The sequence below is a fragment of the Oryx dammah genome, unplaced genomic scaffold (assembly GCF_014754425.2).
Source record: "Oryx dammah isolate SB20612 unplaced genomic scaffold, SCBI_Odam_1.1 HiC_scaffold_9, whole genome shotgun sequence".
In the NCBI taxonomy this organism is placed as follows: Eukaryota; Metazoa; Chordata; class Mammalia; order Artiodactyla; family Bovidae; genus Oryx; species Oryx dammah.
The window spans coordinates 21,758,742-21,782,429 of NW_024070193.1; the positions used below are offsets into that span (position 1 = coordinate 21,758,742).

At 42.1% G+C, this 23,688-nt stretch overlaps 1 protein-coding gene across 24 annotated transcripts in view; it reads right to left on the reverse strand.

Moving 5' to 3' along the window:
• CADPS (calcium dependent secretion activator) overlaps nt 1-23,688 on the reverse strand; it is a 473,124-nt gene that overhangs the window by 294,290 nt on the left and 155,146 nt on the right. The window lies entirely within an intron of this gene.

The window sequence follows — 23,688 nt, forward strand, 5'->3', positions numbered from 1 at the left end:
GTGGAAGAGGAGCATGGATTTGCCCCTTCCTGTTTGTGTCTTTTGGTGGGAGTTGCACTTCAGCAAAACATCTTCCTCCTGGCTGCAGCAGTGCCTTCTCTCAGCAGCAGCTGAATCTCATGTGCGAGATTTTCATTACTTACAGAACCAACCTCAGAGAAACCAGCATCTCCTCCCAGAGGTCTGGGTACCAGACTGGCAGGGCCCTGTCTCTGAGCTCAGGGACATCATTGTCAGCGCCCAGCAATCTCCTCAGAGGTGTGCCCCTCTTCCTTAAGCTTCTAATTGTGAATAATTCTGATGCATTTTTTTCAAACTCTCATGTGGAACTGCATGGGGAGAATGAGCGGGTCCTGGCACTGCCACCCAATGTGCCTATGAGTCAGGCCTCCTTTTGTCACCCTGCTGGGCCTGTATTTCCTCAAGCAGGGTGATCACCTCCTGCGTCACTGGTTCTTTTCAACTCTGCCTGTACTTTGGCATCACTTGACAAGCTTTTAGAAAAAATACTGTTATCTGGATTCTCACTCCCAGAGATTCAGATGTAACCAAACCAAGCTGTGGTCTAGACTCTGGCCCTTAAGAAAAAAATTCTCTTGCATTTACTGTAAACCCAGGGTTGATCAATACTGTGTAGGTCAGGGGTTGAAAAACTACAGCTCATGGGCCAAATGTGGCTTATGGACTATTTTTTTAAAATAGTTTTATTGGAACCCAGACCAAACTTGTTTATTTACATTTTTTCTACGGCTGCTTTGGTGCTATGAAAGCAGAGTTGAGTAGTTGCAGCAGAGACCATACAGCCTGCAAAGACTAAGCTATTTACTAACTGATCCTTTACAGAAAAAGTTTGCCAACCTCTTAATCTAAAGGTCTGTGTGATCTCTACGAGTCTTCCATCTCTACCATGCTATGCATCCAGGATTCCTATCTGATAATTTAAATAATATGGTCAACTTAGACAAATGACTTTCAAACTTTTTAGACCACTCCCTAAAAGCAGAGACATTACTTTGCCGACTAAGGTCCGTCTAGTCAAGGCTACGGTTTTTCCAGTAGTCATGTATGGATATGAGAGTTGGACTGTGAAGAAGGCTGAGCGCTAAAGAATTGATGCTTTTGAACTGTGGTGGTGGAGAAGACTCTTGAGAGTCCCTTGGACTGTAAGGAGATCCAACCAGTCCATTCTGAAGGAGATCAGCCCTGGGATTTCTTTGGAAGGAATGATTAAAGCTGAAACTCCAGTACTTTGGCCACCTCATGAGAACAGTTGACTCATTGGAAAAGACTCTGATGCTGGGAAGGATTGGGGGCAGGAGGAGAAGGGGACGACAGAGGATGAGATGGCTGGATGGCATCACTGACTCGATGGACGTGTCTGAGTGAACTCCGGGAGTTGGTGATGGACAGGGAGGCCTGGCGTGCTGTGATTCATGGGGTCGCAAAGAGTCGGACACGACTGAGCGACTGAACTGAGCTGAAGAGTAGGAAACACAACTTATAATTGTGGTAGTTTGAATAAATGTGTCTACAAAGTCTTTGGTAGTCTTCCCTTCATGAGATGCAGCCTCATTCTTCATCTTTTGATTGAGTGTGGGCTGGACTCAGTGACCCAATTCTAAGGAAGAGAACTCAGCAGAAGTAATGATTTGTGACTTTGGAGATTAGGTTATAACAAGAAAGGCACTGTGGTTTCCATCTTGTGCTTGCTCTCTCGCGCGCTCGCTCGCACGTGCGCTCGCTCGCTCGCTCTCTCTCTCTCTCTCTCTCTCTCTCTCTCTCTCTCTCTCTCTGTTGGATTCCTCCAGGGATTAAATTAGATAAAGCAGACCAAGCATTTGGCATAGTGTCTAATACACAGTAAATACTCCTTCATAAACTTTATCTTTCATTATAGTTCTCAAACAATTCACCTGCCAATGCAGGACACACAGAAGAAATGGGTTTGACCCCTGGGTCGGGCAGATCCCTTGGAGCAGGAAATGACGATGCACTCCAGTAGTTTCGCTAGTGAATTCGACGGACAAAGGAACCTGGAGGGCTACAGTCCATGGGGTCACAAAGAATCGGACACGACTGAGAGACCAAGCCCAGAACAGCACACAATTATCAGAACTCAGTCCTTGATAGTGACTCACTCTTATTAGGGATGATTTTTACATTTTAAAGAAAGGAATTGGGTAGCTAATCCTGTGACTCATTCCTATCATTAAAGTGGGAATTCTAGGACTAATGCTATAATCTCTATTTAGTTTTTACCATGCCCCTGGGAATGTACTTGCATTTCACATGCTCTGTCTCCCTTAAACCTCACTGGAACACTATAAGGACTGTACCCATAATATCCCCAGTTTATGATTAGGAAAATGAAGCACAGAATTTTTAAGTAATATCCCCAAGGCTACAGAGCTAGAATTGTGGGAACTCTTAGTTGATCCCAGAAACTACAGTCTTGTTCACATTATTCCTCTAGGACAAGAGAAAGCAGCTACTCTGGGGAAAGTTAAAATTACTAGTGTTGGTAGTTGGAGGGAGCAGGGTCCAGGAGTGAAAAAGCCCAGTATAGGGGCCCAGAGCTGTCCCACTTAAAGGTATAGGGATGAACAGAACACAGATGGCAGCCTATCTCCTGGCCTCTGCCAGAGGACCATGAGACCACTGGGGAGTCTCTTTGAAAAGCCTGAGGGCAAAGTGATGCTTAGAAGAGATACCCTGCTTGTCACCTGATTTTACTGGAAGATATATACAGGTTCATACCTGCAGGCAATGCCTTGGGGCACAGAAGCAGTTCCAGAGAAGGGTGCCTTACAGAATGATGAGTAGAACGGGACACAGCCTCCTGTTCACCAGCAGAGGGAGGTTTGTTCATTTATTCACCGAATCATTCATTCATGCAAATATTCAAACGCCTATGACATGCCAAAGACTGGGAGACACAAAATCAATAAAACATGGTCCCTGCCTTTAAGGATCCATGGAGATCAAGGTCCAAGTGACCAGTTAGAGTGTATGGGCTGAGCCAGACAGAAGGAAGTGCAGCTGGGGCTCAGCTTGGGGACGCTCCCAAGGATGACACAGAGGAGGAAAGGACATGCAGAGACCAGCTGAGCTATATCATCTAGAAATAAATGGCTGCTTGCAGCAATATAGATGTAACTAGAGACTATCATACTAAGTGAAACAAGTCAAAAGAGAGACAAATACCATATGATACCACTGATAAGTAGAATTAAGATATGGCACAAGTGAACCTAGCCCTGAAACAGAATCACACAGAGAACAGACTGCTGGCTGCCAAGGCAGAGGGGGGTGCAGGAAAGAGGGAGTAGCAGGCGGGGGTTAGCGGGTCCAAATCAGTATATATATTATGGAGGAACAACAAGGTTCTACTGTATAGCACAGGGAACTATACTCCATGTCATAACTATATTCAATATTCTACACACACAGCCTTTTTAAATATTCTTTTCCATTATGTATATATCACTGAACCACTCTACTGTACAGCAATAATTAATGAAACGTTGCAAATCAACTACAATTTAAAAAATGAAATAAACGGATTGGTAGTGATAAGGCCAGAGAGAAGTGAACACACATGAAAAATATAGACTTGGGAGTATCTGGTGACTGACTGGATGGAAATGAAAGAAATGCAGGAGTTACTGGGATGATTTTTAGTCTGTATCTGGCAATCTCTGTCCAAAGGAAATTTCTATGATGATGGAAATGTTTTATCTGCATTGGTCAAGATGGTAGCTGGTAGTTACACTTAACTATGGAACACTTAAAATATGATTAGTGCAACTGAGGAGTTAAATGTTTAGATGCTTTTAGTTAATGTGTATTTGGAGCACTTTAAATGAATTTTCTCATTTAATTCTCAAAATGAATCCATGCAGTAGGTACCACCCTTAGGTCCATTTCACAGGTGAAGAAACGGAGGCACAGGGAAGGGAATCACTGGACTAGAGTGACTTAGCCAGTTAAGTAGAACGTGAGCTGAGACATCCTGGCCCCAGAGCACATGCTCTCAGTCACTCTATGTCAGCATTTTGCTCACACAAACCTTTCTGTAGAGGTAAGCCCCATTTATGTAACAAACATGTGAAAAGCTTGTGAGATTTCTGACAGAAGAATTACTTACAAGGTATGAAGATTGCTTGTTCTTTAAATGAATACATATGTGAACATCCTGGTTCAACTTTTTGGTAAATCTATAGAACTTTGCTGAGAAAGTTCACACCCCCAACTGCGTGACTCCACTTTATGAATTCTGAAAATGTATTAAACGACTCAAGGGACTCCAAACACTTTTCTACCACGAGTCACTTAATGCAGGAAGGGACCTCTCAGTGGACGTGGAGGAGAGTTCTGTAGTTCATTTAAGGGAAATGACTGACATTTTTGACTTCCAGCGTGGGGAATGGGCATTAGAGCCCAACCGCTGGAGACGGTTGTGCGGATGTGAGAAAGCCCTTGGGAACATCCTTCTACAGTCCTCAAAGACTGCTGACATTTGACCCGTTCCACCAGGAAACTGAAATTGTATTCTGACACCAGTTTTTTTTTTTCTTCAGAAGGATTAATGACAAGTTGAAGAGAGAAATCTTTGAAGTGACAGACCCCAGGGAGGGAGTCAGAATGAATTGCGGAGCTCTAAGACAGATTTGAACTAGCGGCTCCTGGGGTGGTGCGGCACAGCTACAGGAGACTGGCAAGGTCACAAAATGTGAGATTCCCAAGACGAAAAGCAGGCAAATCACACTGAGATGAAGCGCTGGGTCGCATTTTCCCTGAGTTGCCAAAGGCGAAAATTTGAAAGATGAGGAAAGACGCCCCCCGAGCCAGTGCTGTGTATAACACAATGTTCAATCCAGTCGACCTGTTCTTACAGCAAAGCACTTCCCTTTGCAAGTCCTCTCATTTAGAATTGGGTGTCCACAACTGAATTTCTGGCAACAGGAGAAGTTTTAGCTAAGTGACACCTGGTCATAATGCTGTAAGTCATAACTCTGACTTCATTCATTCATTTTGTCCATTATCGGATACTTATGCCATGTTAGGCAACATTTTAGGTACTGGTGACACTGAGGATCAAATAAGTCTCTACTTACTTGGAGCTAATGTTCTAGTGGGGAAAAAAAGGCAATAAACGGGAAAATGAAAGAAAACAATTTCAGATCATTATATGCATGTTGCAGAAAATAAAGTAAGATGTTAGGACACCATGGCCTCCTTGTATAGGGATGTTTCTCTCAGCCTGAGTGACAGAGGGTAACTCTGTTCTTTACTCTCAGAGAACATTTCTTTCATGCTGACTCTGCTCTGCCAATCACTCCAAGTAAATCATAGATGTAGAGATGTCTGTCTGTGATACACTCATCTGAGTGTACATTTCACTCTGATTTGACTCATTCTTCTTTCCATTTGACTCACACATGCTTTAATGATACCTAGAGAAATGAGCTAATATTCACTGGGGTTCTATTTATTTCAACTACTGCTGTCTTTCTTCACTTTTTTACCTCTACCTAAGATTCCTCATTTGGTCTTCCTTTCATAAGGCAGGCTTTCTTTCATCAGTCTGCTCTGAATTTGGACTTAGTGCTAATAATGATGGATTTATTACATGGAAATTCAAGTTATCATCAATGATGAAAGCTGGGGGTTACTAAGGATGGTTTCCTCCTGTAGTACAAAGCTGGTATCAGCCAGACATAGCACTCTTGAAATTCTAAAATGATGCCACCAAATTTCAGAAGGCACAGGAGGATCCAGTATCAAACAGTACATGATTTTTTAAAAAAAACAGAGTTTATAGGAACTCTGTAGATTGGCATCATTTTAATCAATATACAAACTGCAGCTTGGAAATATTCCTTTCCTTTTTTTCACTGTACCACTTCTGGAAAGCCCAATAGAGGGAAATAACTACTAAAGGCTTCAGCAAAGTAGAAGCTTCAAGAGAACAGAAAAATCCCATATAAATTAACCAAGTCTAGCATATCTACACTTTGATGATGTCTGTGATTTCAGATTGCTATTAAAAATAACTTATAGTAATATTTCTGTAAGACAGAAGAGTGCTCTGGGGTGGGGGGCGGGGATGAATAAAATCTGCCTCCTGGGCTGTGTTCCTCTCATTAACCTGATGATAGATTTTGCAGGATTCTTTCATTATTTGTGTCACACGTTCTAAATCTGGAAAAGTAACAGTGGCTGGATGAGGTTGCCTAGGGTTCAGTTCCTCTCTCCCCTGTAAGACAGCTTCCTTATCGTTACAGGCAGCTAGGCACTAAGGAATTCTCCTTTGCCCACAGATACCCACCTCCTCTAGTTCACTCTTCTTCCCTCAGTTGCTTCTGATTTCCCATCAGTAAGGCTTAAGACGGAGCCTGGCTGGCTCCCCTCCAATCTATTCTGCTTTCAACAGAATGTCTTCACAAGCCATTCTCCCTATATGTCTGTCCAAATTTTCCCTTATTATAAGGACATCAGTCATATTGCATTAGGGACCAGCCTAGTGATTTCATTTTAACTGGATTGCCTCTGAAGAGCTTCTGTCTTCAAATAAGGTCACATTCATGGAGGGTTAATACTTTCAACGTGAGTTTTTGGGGGATCAGCTTATTCCATAACAGGAAATTATGTCACTTTGCATCCATGAGAATCAACACAGTGTCTAACAGGTAGAAGGCACTTAATAAACACTTCCTGGATGACAGGAGAAATTAAAAGCTGACAATGGGCCTTGAAGGAGAACCAATGGATTGGTAATTTTCCATAAAGGAGAGTGATGGGCTAACTATGCTGTCAAATGCATTAACATCTAACCCCATGTGGCTACTGAGCATTGAAATAAGACTAGTCCAACTGGAGTTGTGCTGTAATTGCAAAGTACATCCCAGATTTCAAAGACTTAATTTAAAACCATATACAAATACCTTCTTAACAATTTTTATATTTATTACACTGATGAAAAAATAATGTTGGGCTGTATTAAATAAAATTTAAAATACTATGAAAATAAATTTTACTTTTTACTTTTAACATAACTATTACATTTTTTAAATGTATATAGCCTGTATTATATCTGTATTGGACAGGATTGGAGCAGAGAGAAAGCACTGAAGTAGGGAGAGAAAGGAAAACATAGTCAGGAAATAATAAACAGAAGTAGCAATAACAATAAGAAAAATATCTGTGTGTATTGTTGTGCATGCATATATATTGCCAGTGTATATATATTATGTAGTGTGTATGTGTGTGGGGGTGTGCATATATATATATATATATATGCTGAGCACTGTGTATATAAAATCTTAATCTTCATGATCTAATGTGATAGATGTTATTATTATCTCCATTTCACAGATGAGGAAAGTGAAGGACTTGGCGATCAGGTTAACTTGCACAAGAACGCTATGAGTGGTGATTTAAACCCAGCCACCCTGGCCTCAGAGCCCTCTCCCTTATGGACTGCTTCCTTTTCATGAGAAAGTTCTCTATGGAGAAGACAAAAGCATTGAAAAGAGCCAAAATCTGAGTTAGGATATGCAGAATCCCCTACTGTAATAAAATTCAACTACCTTCCCTGCCTAATTGGATGCCATGGAGGAGAAACCCAGTTGAGTCCCTGGTGCCCCTGCTATCATTGCCTCCAGGGTTGGATCAATGATGAAATAGAAATCAGAGTGCCTGTGGCATCCATAGCAACCGCACAGGATAAAGGTAGGGGCCAGGGTGTAGTAAGTGCTTTTCAACTTTAAGGGCCTGGGAACGGAGCAGAAAGCCAGTGCAGACAGAACAATGAGCTAACAACCTCCCTCTGCCAGGGCTCAGCCGATGAAGAAAGCCCCGTGGGCTGTGCAGAAAGAAGCTCCAGTGCCAGCACACCTCCCCTTTCACTGTGAGGCGTCTGAAGGTACTTGCAAGACCCAGCTCAGAGCTTCCTGCTTCTGTGATCCAGCATCTTACAGCTGATACTGGCTTTAATGAGAATCTCTAGCTCCTGCTCAAACAGAGGGGTGTGTCCAAGCAGTGGTCTGACAAATCAGGCCACTCCCTCCTCCTCTATCCCAGTAATAATGGTCCCTCCAGGAAGGGGAAAACAAAACTACATTTTTTTTCAGACTTGAAGTCATTATGAGAGATGTGTTGGAATCCCCACTCATTAACTTCTTTACCCTCAGACCCTGGACAGATTGTTTGCTCCAAACTACATACAGTTTCCTTATTTGTAGAACTGGGTTTTATTTAATACCATCAGAGGGTTGTTGCTTATGATTAAAGGAGATATTGTATATGAGGCACTTGGCCCAGTAACTCAAGTGTTCAGTAACTATTTGTTTTCCTCCTCCTATATGCCAAACTTCATGTTATTCATTGTTCCTTAAACACATTCCTCAGGTCCCAGATCAGACCTACTGCATTCGAATCTCTAGGGGGCAGCCTGGGAACTTTATTTTCAACATGCTCCCCAATAATTCTGAGAAAAGACCACTAAAACTGGGAAACTCAAAGGTTCCATGCTGATTGTCAATAGTGCTAGCTAACCTTACTTCACTTCATAAAAACCCTCAAGAAGAGAGACTCTCTTTCTCCATCGCGTCACTCCTTATTAGCTCTCCAATATGCCTAGACTTAAAGACTGAATGAACGATTACCTTCTGTGAAGCTTCTAGGTGGTTCTCAATCTTAGTTGCACATTAGAATCAACTGAGTGGGGACAGGGAAAGTTTTTTAAGAAATACCTATATCCAGAGAAAATCATAATTCAAAAAGATACATGCACCTTTGTATTCACTGCAGCGCTATTTACAACAGCCAAGACATGGAAGCAACCAGAATGTCCATCAGCAAATGAATGGAGAAAGGAAATGTGCTGCATAGATTCAATGGACTGTCTCTCAGCCAGAAAACAGAATGAAATCATGCCATTTGCAGCAACAGAGAGAGACCAGGAGAGGATCACATTAAGTCCGGTAAGTCAGAGAGAGAAAACAGATACCACTGGGATCACCTATAGGTGTGATCTAGAACCTGATAAAAATGAACTAATGTATAAAACAAAAACAGACTCACAGACATAGAAAAGAGAGTCTCCAAAGGGGGAAGTTAGGGAGGGGGGAAGGGTAACTTAGGAGTCTGGGATTAACATATACACACTACTATATGTAAAACAGATAATAGACTGAGTGTGTATACTCAGTCACGTTCACTCTTTGAGACCCCATGGACTGTAGCCCATGAGGGTCCTCTGTCCATGAGATATCCCAGGCAGGAATACTAGCGTGGGTTGTGATTTCCTCCGCCAGGGGATCTTCCCAACCAAAGAACTGAACCTGTGTCTCTTGCACTGGCAGGAAGATTCTTTACTACTGAGCCACCTGGAAAGTCCCTACTGTATAGCACAAGGAACTATACTCACTATTTTAAAATAACCTATAAGGGAAAAGAATCTGAAAAAAAAATAGATATATATGTATTTATAAATGAATCACTCTGCTATATATCCAAAACTAACATAACACTGTAAGTCAACTATCCTTCAGTAAGCAAAATAATAATAAAAGAAATAATTAAAAAACAAAAACTCACTGATTCACCTTGCTGTACAGCGGAAACTAATACAATATTGTAAAGCAATTATACTCCAATTTAAATACCAATTCCTGTATTCTTCTACTCTTGAGATCAACTGAATTATTAAGACTTTCAGTGGTGGGGCCTGTGAACTGCTATTTGTAAGACATATGGAACATAAATGCACAAATATTAAATGTATAGCTCAATGGTATTTTATGTATAGATAAAAACCATTTAACCACCACCAGATCAAGACATGGAATACTGTCATCCACCCAGAAAGCTTCTTCATGCCTCTTCTAGCCAGTAACACATCTTACTCTTACTCACTCTCTTTGACAGATTCCAAAAATCTACATACAGCATGGTTTGAGAATCACTCATCTAAATTCTAGACCACTGGACTTTCCATCTATCCTTTACCATCCCTTTTGCAAGCTTGTCTTTGGGCAATTTCTTTATGAGATGATAGAGAAGAGGAAATAATAGGATGAGTCTTAATTATCAGAGCAAATAAAAAATGAAATACTTTCTGTCTAGCCCAAGCATATCACTGCCGCCTACTCATGCTTATCGCTTCTTTCAGCTCCTGACTTATTTCCTCTGTGCCTATTCCTTCATGCTATCAGGACCCCCCACAAATTGCTCCTTTACTGAGGTTTGTACTCCTACCAGGAAGCCAGGCTCTGGTTTTAGCTGTAGCAGAAAAGCAAACAAGAAACAAGGGGGAGGTTTTTATTTTCTTCTGTGGCACAAACACCTTGGCACAGACTGGTAAGTTCTAGAGACCCCTTCTCACCTTATGTTTTAAAGTTCATACAATAAGATATGCAGGATTACCAAGAGAACTAATTATGTTGACATACAGATATCAAAACAATTTGAAATATCATTTTTAATAAATGTGCTTATTTAATAACTCATTAAATAACAAGGTCTAGCAACAAATCTAATATCCACGGTAATTTTGATGGAGTGATGAGTATAAACAGTATTTCAAGGCATCTGCAGCAACTATGAAGATAATATGCAAGCAGATGTTAACATCATTATAGTTGGTTGCCTACATTTATAATTGAATTACCTGCTAAGTTTCTGGTAAAGGCTAGTAAAAATAAACATGTAACTTTTTTTCCCCCCTATTGAGTTCATGGATCTCTTGAATGGAATTTACGGTCTCCCTTATTGAGTCTCGCTAAATCCCCTGAGTGAGACAGTTTCCACTTCTTGTTGTCTTGTGATTTTCTAGATGGGAAGCCATACTTCAGGTGATCAGCTGGGCCAGCTTGGTCACACTACCTACAAGGGAGCTGAGACAAGAGGGATGAAGTGACTGTCCAGGGTCATACAGCTGGTCAGAGAGACTGAATTCCAGGTCTTTTTCCATGTCAGTCCTCCTTGTTGTTCAGTCACTAACTTGTGTCCAATACTCACAACCCCATGGCCTGCAGCACGCCAGGCTTCCCTGTCCTCCATGTCACCCTAGCAGCTTGGAATAACCTGATTGTTCTCTTGGTTTACACCAGCTCTGCAAAGTATTTGTTGTTCAGTTACTCAGTCATGTCTGATTCTTTGTGACCCCATGGACTGAGGCACGCCAGGCTTCCCTGTCCTTCACTATCTCCCGGAGTTTGCTCACTCATGTCCTTTGAGTCGATGATGCCATCCAGTCATTTGCTATTTATTGATTGACTGTATTATTTATTCATAGTATTGCTTTAGAGTCTAAGAGCTATATTCTATTCACCTATTATTTCCTTATTATAACGTAAAGTCTAAAACCAAGGGATTCAGTCTTGTGACCTTACTAACCCCATAGTGGATGCGTATTTCCAAGTGGAAAAAAAATTCCCCACATATTCCTGAGCTGCAGCTTTTCAATCCTCCTAAAATATCTAAAAATATATAGTGACAAAATGGGATGACATTATCATTTTATGAAACTCTAAAATGTATTTCAAACATCTTTCTATTTCAGAAGATACACTTTATTCTTTAACAAATGTAAACACTTTTGATTGTATGATTAAGTCAAAACTTTAAATGATTATTCAGTTGATGGCATTTTGGTTGTTTCTAATTTTAGCTATTAAAAACAATGTATATTCATGTATATAATTATTTCTCCCATATGTGAATGCTCTGTACGGTTTATTACTAGAAGTGGAATTACTGGATCAAATAGTACGTAATGACAGATACATCTTTTTTGTCCTTAGAAAGGCTGTGCCAATTTATATTCCTAAAAGCAAGATGCGAGAGTGGCAGCTCCACCATGTCCTCGGTAACATTAGGCATTGCTAGTTTTCCTATTTCACTGCTGCCAATATTTTAGATGAAAATTCAGACACTGCTATTAAATATGCATTTCTTTGCTTATGAGCAATACTGAAACCTTTTTTATATGCTTATTGTATATTGTATGTATTCAATGATTGTGCCCTTTGCTCATTTTACCATTTGGGTTATTACAGACATTTCTTAGATGATAAATTAAAATGGAAGACTTGCTGCTCACCTCTGAATTTCATTTTACCAATCTGCATCCTTAACTTAATTAGTTAAGAGCTGAATCATTGCTATTTATACAAAATATGAACAGTCAAAAATCCTTCTGGAATTAAAGGTAGGTTATAAATAAAAGATACTTTACAAAATACATAAACTATGGTTTTACAAATTTGCCTCAATTCTTTTCTTTGACTTTACTGTAGATGTTTGGCCCTCTCTATCTCCCTGAGTCTATCTCCCTGACAAATGAGCAGAAATTGTGCTCTATAGCAGTTTTCTGACATGATTCCCGATTATTCACCAGCGTTTCATACCGGGAGGAGGAACTGGCCAGAAAGGTTAAGACTCAAGGTCGTAAAGTTAATGGATGTAAATGAGCCAACATTAAGCCTGGCCAGTTCTGAGAGTTCTAGAGTTACAACGTCAGGACCTCTCCTAGTGAAAGAATTCCTAATAATCCTGTAGTCTTGCATCATGGCTGAATTGTTGCACATTTTCTCTTTTAAAGTGTAGAAATAACACTGGTCACCACTGACTGAGCTTCTATCAATGCCAGACACTGTGAATTTTATATCTTTTATCTTCTTTAATCCTCATTAAAACTTTACAAGGCAATGTGATGGGCATTTGTCTCCTTGTTTTTTCACTATACACACTGACCCTCTTTCTCCTGGTAAAGGACAATCTCCTTGGAGGCGGAGGTGGGGGGAATTATCTCTTCCTCACTGTTTGGTCATGGTGGAACCTGAGAATTAAAGAGTGTTGTCAAGGAAGGATACTGTGACCCAACCCTGACCAGTACTATCCTCCAGGGTCTTACGGTCTAATCTCTCTGTTGGAGCAGATCCTCCTCAAGGGTTGTGACCTGTGGGGACTTTTTAGTAGGTCCTACTACTTAGATCCTTTAAGTCGCCTGGCTTTCTGCCTCTTCTGAACCTAGTTTATGGCAATTTCTTTGATTCTCTGTATTCTACATTTACTTCCAATAACTTCACCTTTGGTTAAATCAAGCAGAGTGTTTGTGTATCTTCACTGTATAGATGGCGTATCTGAGGCTCATTCGACTAGTAAATGAAGAAGCTGGGGACTATCAAATCCTGTTCTATACCAAAAAGCTCTTCGACACGGATATGTACTCAAGGTCACAGTTAGTTGCTACAGAAGAAAAGCAAGCAAGCAAAGAAACTCTGTAAGTTTCTGTTAACTTGTACAAAGTATAGTAGTTGAATTTAAAAATCCTACTCATAAGGAAGGAATTGCATCTGTGATTGGTTCAGTCGTGTCTGACTCTTTGCGACCCCCTGGACTTAGCCTGCCAGGCTCCTCTGCCCATGGGATTCTCCAGGCAAGAATTCTGGAGTGGGTAGCCATTCCCTTCTCCAGGAGATCTTCCCGACCCGGGGACTCCTGCATTACAGATTCTTTATCATCTGAGCCACCAGGGAAGCCCAGATAGAGTACTAAGTAGCTTAACATCAGGTTTAACTAACTGCCCATTTTGCTCAGTTTTGCTACCCTATACTACCCGTGAGACAGGAGGAAAGGAGGCAGGCACAACCTTTAAAAGAATGACACAGACTTTGAGAACATGACATATTTAGAACCAACCAGGCCCACGATGGCAAGTCTGACTTTCAGTAGACCTGACACCTCATTATATCTGAGGGTATAAATGGCAACCCACTCCAGTGTTCTTGCCTGGAAAATCCCATGGACAGAGGAGACTAGCGGGCTACAATCCATGAGGTCGCAAAGTGTTGGAACCAACTTAGTGACTGAGCACATAATAAGAATAATCTCAATAATCTAACAGCGTTCTTGCCTGGAGAATCCCAGGGACGGGGAGCCTGGTGGGCTGCTGTCTATGGGGTCGCACAGAGTCGGACACGACTGAAGCGACTTACGGCAGCAGCAGCAGCAGCAGAGGACAAGGTGGAACAGAGATGAAACAAAGATGACCATAACTCATATGTGACAGGTGATAAAAGTTGCACGATAGCTTCATGGTAGCTCCTTAAAGTATTCTTACTTCAGCACATGTGAGAGATTTGCCACAGTAAAAAATTAAATGAAAGGCGTAAAATGCATTTCTTAAGTTAGGTGTAGGTATTTATTATTCTTTATATATTACATATAATGCTTTGCATGTATGATAGATTTGTGTCATGAATTTTTTTTTCTTTTTGGTTTATCCAATGCCTACAATATTTATTAGGCTCTGAATGTCATTTCTATTCAGCTGTTGGGCCTTTGACAAGTTACCTTTAACTTTCTTTATATCTCAATTTTCTCACCTAAAATCAAGATAATGGTAAAATACACCTTATAGCATTTTGTGTAAATATTAAATTGACAATCTCTAAAGAGATTGGAGACAATCTCTAAAGAGATAGCCTGGAGCCTGAGATATTATAAAAACTGAGTGTTAACTTGAACTATTATAATTATTAGTAATATACAGAATTTTTAAGGTTTTTATTCATTCAACATTCACTGAATGCATATTGTGTTTCTGATATTTTGGTGAGCTTTTTTTTCCCTCCTTAGAATAGTGTAAAGAAAAGGAATTTGATAAATATGGGAATTAAATATTAAATTACATCCATTTAAGTCACAAAAGACATCATACCTATGCTGCTGCTAAGTCACTTCAGTTGTGTCCGACCCCATAGATGGCAGCCCACCAGGCTCCCCCATCCCTGGGATTCTCCAGGCAAGAACACTGGAGTGGGTTGCCATTTCCTTCTCCAACACATGAAAGTGAAAAGTGAAAGTGAAGTCGCTCAGTCGTGTCCGACCCTCAGTGACCCCATGGACTGCAGCCTTCCAGGCTCCTCCATTTATGGGATTTTCCAGGCAAGAGTACTGGAGTGGGGTGCCACTGCCTTCTCTGCATACCTATGCTGCTGCTGCTACTAAGTCACTTCAGTCGTGTCCGACTCTGAGTGATCCCATAGACTGCAGCCCACCAAAAAACAGTTTTCCTATTATGAAATGTTAAGAATCCATGCCTCATACTAACACATGCACATTAAATACAAATGTTACCTGAAGATAGATATGATCTTTTAAAATGAAATATTGAGACATTTGCTAAGTAACTTAAAATTCAGTGTAGCATTTAGAATACTATCAGACTATGCAAATTCATATGTATTTCTTGTTTATAAATGAGAAAACAACCTAGCACAAAGCACAGAACAATACAACATTACAATTTATTCTATGTAAATCAAATCTAAATCTGTAGGATAATTTTTGGAAAAATCCAGAGAGCTTAGGATCCAGGTCTCTGAATGATAGCTTTTAAAAGGTAAGCCAGATCTTTATGCAAACTTGGAACATTCTGTATCATTTGCCTGCTACATAGTCTGACAGATCACAGCACTTTGCCATTTTCTGAAGGTGGCATTACATTAGATGTCATTATATTAGATACTGTCACCCAAACAAGAAGACTGTACTGCTATTTTCTACCATGTGTCTATCTCAAAACCAAACCTTTACCAATGACAGAACTGGGGCAGGAAGATGACAGGATCTTAATCTTTCACATCAGACTCAACGGGTTATCAGTATAATTAGCTGAAGAGTATACTGGTCATCACCTGCTTGCTTGACTAACTTCTATCATGTAGCTTGACTGGTTGTTTGAATTACTGGGTATTTTGGACAGAGTCAAAGCCTCACAGAGCCTGAAAATCTAGTGTTCATGGACCAAATGATCCTATTTTTCTCATCTCTTGGTGGCACAAATTTAGATTCTAGAAATATTAATGGCTCATCAGGCCAGCTCCAAGCAGGCAAAGATAATTAAAAGACCGGTGAAGTACACAGGGTAGGCATCCAAGCCGGCCCTTTAATCTCAGGTTGTTTCAGAATTTCTCAATGGCAGGGCAAATTCATTCTTCCATAAATGGCCACAGAAAGTCTGCACTTTGGTATCTGCCATTCATTCCCGTTTTTTGATATACCCATTACAATTAAGACTAGATGGATAAAACAATCAATGAAGGGCTGTATTACTTGTCCATCACAAACCAAAATGAGACGGGATCTGCTAGAGCTCAATATAAAATCTCACATGTTGTCAAGGTAAACATACTATTTGTTGAATGAAAGAAAAGAGAAATGTCAGATGTTCTGGTAATGATGCACATTAGTTTCGTGGTGTTTGGTATTGATTACACAACTGAATACCTCAACTGTATCTCCATACATATGTGCATGCCTCCTGAACATGCCCACTTAGATACCTAAAGGAAGTATCAAAGTTAACTTGCACAGAAGAGGGACTCTGGTTTCACCTACCCCCAAACTTACTCTTTTCTCACCTCTAACAGTAACACCTACATCCATCCCATTGCTCATATTTGAAAACTCAGAGATCATCCTCTTTTCCTTCACATGCCATACTCGGTCTAGGCGTAATTCTTTCTGGCCCGGGATCTGTACTTCCTGCCGAATCTAACGGCTTCTCGGTATCTCCCCCCCACCCTCACTGCTCACTTGACTGTGGCTCAGGGTCCCTCCTGGTCTCCCTATGTCCATGTTTGCTCATCCTCTGACTTAGCTTCCACAAAATAGCCAGAGTGTTCTCAAGGTATAAATGAAATCTTATCACAGCTCTGCTTAAAATTCACCAATGGTATCCTGTTGCAGATAAAATACAATCCAAACTCATGACCACAGACTACTAGACCCCACAAGGCCTGGGTCTTGCCCGTCTCTGAGGTCATTTCCTGCCAGCTGCCTCTCTGTTTTCTGTGCTCCTACAACACCCTATACTCATTTTCTCATTGCCACTTCCTTCATCTGGAGACTTGTTTCTACACAGCTCACAGCTGAATCACTCTCATGATTGAGTTCTTGGGCCAAATGTCACCTCTCAGAATGACTTCTTCTCCTGGCCACTCCAGCTAACAAAACCGCTCCTCCCCTCCCTGACACTCCATCCCATAGTCTTCTTTCATCTTATTCGTAACACTCACCACCATCTGCAATTATTTCACTTAATTCTTTACGTGTTTATTGTCCATCTTCTTTCACCAGAATGAAAGCGCCACAGAACTAAAAATACATCTGACCTGTTCACATCTGTCAGTCCCAGCTCTAGCCCAGCATCTGGCCCATTGCAGCTTCTCAACAAATGATGGCTATGCTCATGAAAACACACATTAATGCATTTTTAAAAACCCATCCATTTAAATGTCTGATGGCCCTCTATAAACTAAGAACTTTTCTCTGAGGATGCAAGGGTTACACAATCTCTACCCTTATAGCGTTTCTAAACTGTATCTTTCAACTCAAAAGGAAATGACCACAGAGCCTGCTGTTCTTCTGTGCAAGTTTGAAGGGCAACAGCCAGGCACTCTCTCTCTCCTCTAACCATGAGCTTGGCCAGGTGAAATTCCTAGAATGCTAGCTTGAGAATCCTGGATGCTTCCAAGCTGAGTAACTGTTGCTCTATTCTTCACATCTATGTAAAGATAGATGTGAGACTGGGTGGGCTCAGCGAGTAATAATAGTTTTGGCAGGAGATCTGGCAATGCTAATCCTCTACGGCTAAGGAGCTGACACAACAACCCTCCCCCTCTGGCAGACTGAGTGCAACCCACATCTCCAGAAGGGAACAGCCTATTGTCAGATGCATTAGGAATTCTTTGCTCTCTGCAGGCAGTTGCACTGCTCTGACGCTATGTCATTTCCTTCCCAGAGTCTGTGGGAGGCATCCCCAAGTGTGAGAAGTACAAAGAAAGGGACACTTCAGCTATATAGAAGGTGGCTTCAGTTTACAGAGAGAGGCTCCAGGATTCTGGTTTGCAGAGAGAGGCTTGGAGTATTTGCCTTAAAATGCTGCACGTATAGGTGATCTGTGATTTCAGACTATTGCTGGTGAGGGAAAGGAATCAGGGCCCTTCCAAAAATAAGGATTTTTGGTAAGTTCAGAGGTCATGGGAGTGTTGTCTCTGGGTTCTTATGCCAACTCCTTGAATGAAGTGCTTCAAAGGTTCATGGTGGAGATAAAAGAATCAGATCCTAACCAGACTTTGCCTGGGGTCTGCACGGCCTGGCCCCTGCCTGCCCCTCCAGCCCCACCAGCCACCACGCCTCTGCCCTCCTCTCTCTCACACACCTGCTTTCAATCCCTTGCAGTTTTAGTTCCTCTCCTGGCACAAGGCCTTTGCATACACTGTTCCCCCTGTCCTACACTTTTCTCACTCACCCTCTATTCACTTAGTGAATGTTACTTATCCTTTACATATCAAACTCAAAGATCAGTTAAGACTAGCTACTACGACCTCCTAATCTACATCAGATACCCCCACAGAGACCCGTTTCTTTTCTTTATTTTTGTTGTTGTTGTTGCTCTCATTCAGTCATGTTTAACTCTGCAACCCCATGCATAGTAGCACACCAGGCTTCTCTCTCCTCCATCATCTCCCAGAGTTTGCGCAAATCCATGTCCATTGAGTCGGTGGTGCTATCTAACCATCTCATCTTCTACTGTTCCCTTCTCCTTTTGCCTTCAATCTTTCCCAGCATTGAGTTTTTATCTCAATTTAATACTACAAACTCATTGGTGAGATCTTGAATCTTGGTTTCCCCCAAAGGTCTGTACAGTACACGGGTACAAGGATTTTGTGTGTTTATCATCATATACCAGGTGCCTAGCACAGTGCCCACCTTCAGCAAGTATTCTGTTAAGTATAATCGGGTAAACTGTAAATAAGGGCGATAATTTCATGGAAAATACACATCCTGAAAAATACAGCCATTGCCAAAAGAAAAAAAGTTCATCCCACCATTATGCTAAAGGTCTAAGTTGGTTATTTGTCCTTTGAGCAAAATCTCTCTGCCCCCTACCTAAGCTAACATGGCAGGAGCAAACTTGCTATCACTTGAGGGTCTGGGTGGGGTTATGTGACTAGTTTTGGCCAGTGAGTTGAGAGCCCATGTGCTATGTGTCCTTTCTAGGTTAGAGCAAGAGCCATCAGAGTTTTCTGGATCAAAGAGTAGTCATCATGATCAGAGCTCCCTTGCCTACCTATAAGTGTATATGTAAAAAAAAAAAAAAAAAAAGCCCTCATCTTTGAAGCCACCGAGATTTGGGGGCTATTTGTTCCTGCAGCCCAATGTAGCTTATCCTGACTGATGTATGAGTTGAATCCAAACTTCCTTGCCTAAAAAGGTAACATGAAGAATAATGACAGTAAAAATGATAAGCATTTCCTGAAAAGTTACCATGTGTCAGGCTTGGTTTTATAAAGAATCTCATATCAGTCACACAAAAAATGGTATAAAGGCAGTAATGTTTTTTTATTCTCAGTTTAAGATGCAGAAATTAAACTCAGAGAGGTCAAGGACATTGTGCAGGCTCAGTGTCCTTGTGAGAGGTGGAGCCTGACTCGAAAACCCATGAGTGAGAGGCCTGCCCAGCTTAGGCAGAACCAATCGTGAATAGATTATCCAGCACATGTTTTCACCTCAGCACAAACGACATCTGGGGCTGGTAATGCTCTGTGGTAGGGGCTGTCATGGGGATGTTTAGCACCATCTCGACCTTTAACTTCTACCCGAGTCCTGTATCACCCCTCCCCTAGCTGAACCCCAAATGCCTCCAAATACTGAAAAATATATGGCAGGGGGAAGAGATGTTCAAATTGTCCCCAGCTGAGAACCACTGGGTGAGCAGCTAATTTCATTCAGTGCTGAGAACCTTAACATGATTAAGCTCAGGGATGATGCTGGCGAGACAGAGAAGGCTGGGGCCTTCAGGGAGCTTCCAGTTTTGAGAAAAGAGCCAGGTGTTAACCACACAGTCTGTGAACAATTCCTTGGAGAAAGGGCTACCAAACAACGTTCAAAGCCTTCAACTGGGATGAAAAGTGTTCTTCAATCTGACTGCAAAGAGGCCATTCAGAGTGACAGATTTTTATCATGAAGAGATATTAGAGGTCTCCAATGAATGCCTGTAGATTCTGCTGAACCCAACTGTGACCAGGCTCTTAATCACCTTAAACTCCAAGGTTTCTCTGGCTCAAGGACCCTGATACCAACCTTAAGACTGGCAGACAGATGGAGAAAAAGGGACCCTGACACCAACCTTAAGACTGACAGACAGGTGGAGAAAAAGGGACCCTGACACCAACCTTAAGACTGACAGACAGGTGGAGAAAAAGGGACCCAGCATATACAGACCCTCTTCAGCAGCACAGGGTGAGGGGCTCACCTCCGCCATCTGAATATACATGAGCTCGTCTCTGCTAGGACTTTTATCTGTCAAGTGGCTGTCAGAAGGGTTTAGTGGGTCTGGGGATAATGTACTTGTATGTTTATCAGGCCAAACAGAAAAAGCATTCACTGAGACTGAGGGATAGGGAAAATATATTCCTCTAAAAATAAACTTGATTTTAATTTCAAACTGGGTCAGTTTGGCTTGGGAATTATTGGGGAGTGCAGCTGAGCTGCTCCGGAGATTAAGTGGAACCCTTGCTAATTTAATTTGCATATGCTGCTTAAAATGCAAGAAGCCTGCTGCTGGACTGGCAGCACCCTTTTTGGACAAGCTCTGTCTGAGAGGCACAGCAGGCACTGCTGTCTCAGAGAAGGGTGGGGGTCACTGAGGTGCCACAGGCAGCCTTCTTCCCAGGGCCATGCATCCAGGGCAGGGAAGAGGAGGGCGACCAGGTAGAGAGGATCACAGGTCAGGCAGCCTCACTTGGGTCCTGCTGTGTCCAGGGGAACCCTGCCTGTGATTTTCTGGTGCCAGGGGAGCAAAGTCCACTGCTTTCCTGCCTGCACTTCGCCTTGATGTGTGTGTGCTCAGGGTATGGCCAGGAGCTCCAGTGGAACAGGGGTGCCAGAGAAGTAAGGGTCTCTCCATAGGACTTTACATCAGTTCTTCCTCCCCCATCTCCACTCACAGGCAAGGAGAAACCACAGACTCTTTGGAGACTCTTTTACTCTTTGCCTCCTTGATTTCTTCCCCATCCACTTGTCTATGGCTTATATCATTTGCTCTGAAATGTGCCTCTTCCTTTCCCTAAGAACTTATCAACTCTCACCTGGGCACCACTGTCAAACTGTCTAACTTTGTAGTTCCTAGATTTGGGAACTTCATGGACTAGGAATCATAATTTAAAAATAGACTAAGGCACAGATATTCATTTTGTCTTGTCAAGTAAGGACATTAAAAAAAATCCCTACCATCTACTATAGTACTATGAATGTTATTTCACAAACAAAAGGCATTTGACATCAAAAAGGTAGAAAAATTAGTAGTCTCTGAATAGTAAGGGATTCTCAAGAAAGTACAGGGCTTCCCAGGTGTCTCAGTGATAAAGAATCCATCTGCCAAGGCAGCAGATGTGGGCTCAGTCCCTGGGTTTGGAAGATCCCCTGGAGAAGGAAAGAGCAGCCCACTCCAATATTCTTGTCTGGGAAACAACATGCGCAGAGAAGCCTGGCAGGCTACAGTCCACAGCGTTGCAAAATTGGACATGACTGAGCACGTACACAAGAAAGTACAAATAGAACAGTGGAATTCTCACCTACATGGTCACATACGCAACACAACACAGTCTTTCCTTTCCTTATTTCTCGATGGATCAGTGAAAATTCTGGCAATAACTGTCACCAATTAAAGGCCCACCTGTGGGCAATAGCATCCTAATTTATTTCCCTGACTGATTTCTGTCATGAATCCTCTCCAGGAGACCTCCAAAAACACACCTTCCTAAAAGGCAAATGTCATCATACATTCCCATAGCTGAACACCTGCAACAACCCCTCAACTATCTTCAGGGGCACACAGGGTAAGGGGAATATAGAGAAGTTCAATCACTCTTCTGACACACAGCAAACTCCTGACTGGGCCCCAGGATGCATGACCATCGCCACTGCAATAAGACAGTAACCCGCATGTGTGCACACACCCTACATGGCTGCCTGCCTGTCCTCTAGGCCAGCTGGAAGGCTTCATCTGTCTGCCTTTCCTCCCTTCTCATGCACTGCCAACATCTGAATTCCTCATCCTGTCCTCAACACCCCAACTGTACTTCTCCATCTTGCTTCCTTTATTCCAAATTCAAATTCTAACAGAACTGTCCTCGATGATGGAAACATCCCATATTTGCACTTAAATGAAGAGCTAACTCATTTGCAAAGACCCTGATGCTGGGAAAGATTGAGGGCAGGAGAAGAAGGGGATGACAGAGGATAAGATGGTTGCATGGCATCACCGACTCGATGGACATGGGTTTGGGTGGACTCCGGGAGTTGGAGATGGATGGGAGGCGGCATCACCGACTCAATGGACACGGGTTTGGGTGGACTCCAGGAGTTGGTGATGGATGGGAAGCCTGGTGTGCTGTGGTTCATAGGGTCACAGAGTTGGACACGACTGAGTGACTAACCTGAACTGATAGCTAAGAGCCCCACGTGACTAGTGAGTACTTGAAATAGGGCTTCTATGACCAAGGAACTAAATTTTTATTTTTAGTAAATTCTGATTAACTTAATCCAAAATCACTGCAGATGGTGATTGCAGCCATGAAATTAAAAGACGCTTACTCCTTGGAAAAAAAGTTATGACCAACCTAGATAGCATATTCAAAAGCAGAGACATTACTTTGCCAACAAAGGTCCATCTAGTCAAGGCTATGGTTTTTCCAGTGGCCATGTATGGATGTGAGAGTTGGACTGTGAAGAAAGCTGAGTACCGAAGAATTGATGCTTTTGAACCATGGTGTTGGAGAAGACTCTTCAGAGTCCCTTGGACTGCAAGGAGATCCAACCAGTCCATCCTCAAGGAGATCAGTCCTGGGTGTTCATTGGAAGGACTGATGCTGAAGCTGAGACTTCAGTACTCTGGCCACCTCATGCGAAGAGTTGACTCATTGGAAAAGACTCTGATGCTGGAGGGATTGGGGGCAGGAGGAGAAGGGGACGGCCGAGGATGAGATGGCTGGATGGCATCACCGACTCGATGGACATGAGTCTGAGTGAACTCCAGGAGTTGGTGATGCACAGGGAGACCTGGCGTGCTGCGATTCATGGGGTCGCAAAGAGTCGGACATGACTGAACAACTGGACTGAACTGAACTAACTTAAAATTAAATTAGCAACCTGTGACTAGTGGCTATTGCTTTGGACAATGCAGGCCTAGATCTTGTTCAGAGACAACAATAACCTGGAACTCAGGTAAATTCTTCCATAAATGTTCAAAGTATAGTGTAGCAGAGCCAGATCCACTGGGTTTGAACCCAAACTCTAGCTATGGGGCCTTGGACAAGTTTCAACAATTCTGTGTCTCCCTTTCCTCAACTGTGAAACAGGGATGAAAACAGTACCTACCTCCTAGGGCTGGGCAATGATTAAATGAGTTAGTATATGCAAAATGCTTTGACACCACCTGACATATAGAAAGCAGTGGTATGTTCGTCAATATTGTTAGTCAGTTTACACTGCATGTAAGGCCTTGGGATCAAGTCTGGACTAGTTGCTAAAGATGAGACACTAGTCCCTGCTCCTAAACTCATGCTCAGGAGGTGTCATGCTCCATACACAGACTGCTGGAATCTC